Source organism: Branchiostoma floridae, chromosome 5 (genome assembly GCF_000003815.2).
Source record: "Branchiostoma floridae strain S238N-H82 chromosome 5, Bfl_VNyyK, whole genome shotgun sequence".
Classification (NCBI taxonomy): Eukaryota; Metazoa; Chordata; class Leptocardii; order Amphioxiformes; family Branchiostomatidae; genus Branchiostoma; species Branchiostoma floridae.
This window is the reverse complement of record NC_049983.1, coordinates 12,967,413-12,968,793: the sequence shown is the minus strand read 5'-3', so window position 1 is coordinate 12,968,793 and position 1,381 is coordinate 12,967,413.

The window sequence follows — 1,381 nt, the reverse complement described above, 5'->3', positions numbered from 1 at the left end:
TGTCAATTCAGCCTTAGGGCTGCCATCTGAGACATGTATATGTAATAGTTTGATAAACCAGTCATCATCATCACCTATATTCCTGAATGAAGTACTGAGGATATCAATATGGGAGTAGAATAGGAAAGAGAATAAAGAATTTCTCCCTTAGTCAATCATCTACACGACAAGAAAATTTCCGCATTTTTATCTTGAGACTCATGCGCATAGGCTATAGTCAGCTCTGGTGTTCTATCTTTATGTAAAATAAATCACAACGCATATGGCATAATTGTAAACAGTATAAAATAAGTTATCCAATGACATTCAGAGATGACAATATGAATTTGATAAAGTATTTATTGATATTAAACTTACCACGATAAACAGTTTTATGTGCTAAGGCGTAGTAAAAATGTGTTTCCAGGAACGGGGCTGAAAAATATAGTGTCGGTAGATAGGGATTTTCATATCTTATTCTCTAGATCTTGGCTGATTCGATCCAACAAATACAGTTAAACTGTGGACTGTTTTGAACATCATATTGTACTTATGCAGATAATACATTGTACAGGCACAAAGTATATCAACAAAGTGGAAAAAGAAGTAGTTACATGTTAACTCCACATCCTTACATCAACAGTTCCTAGCATTAAGCTATTAACAGAGTGTGAAAAAAGGAAGTCTGTTCTAAATTCCACTACCAGGGATCGAAATACTTTTTTCTGCATACCTGCACTGGTGCAGGTAACATTAAAAGCCCTGCACCAGACAAATTGCACCTGCACCACCCTGAATTAAGGAAGTATGGATCATACTAAAATTGCTGAGGAATCATTTTTTTTTCTTTTATACTTACTAGGTGGTAACAGTCAATGCAGATAACAACATTCCACCTACATAATACTTAAAAGACAATTATGTATAAAAACCCTGTACATGGACCAGTGCAGGTTAGGTGCAGGTAGACACCAGAAATACCTGCATAGCTCCAATTTTCCTGCACTAACTTCCATATGCAGGTGGTATTTCGAGCCCTGACTTCCTACGATTACAATAATGCTAATGTGTGGCAGTATGCGTACAAGATGGAAAACTAAGTCACAACATTCACGGAGTAGTACACGTAGCAATGTTGATACAACTACCCATAGTGCACCAGCCAAGCTACAAGGACCGATAGCAGGCCCACAGTCCCAGAGTGCACCATTCTCACGTCAATTCCGTTTGCAGCACCAGTGAACCGGAAGACGTGAACCTTGTCCTCACCATACGCAGAAATGAAGGCCTCGATGTTGCCATCGCCGTCTATGTCAGCAGCCGAGACGCCGCCTACAATTCCCGTACTCGCCAACAGGGGGCGTTTCTGGTAAGACCAGTCTGCAGGGTCTCAGAGCTGACG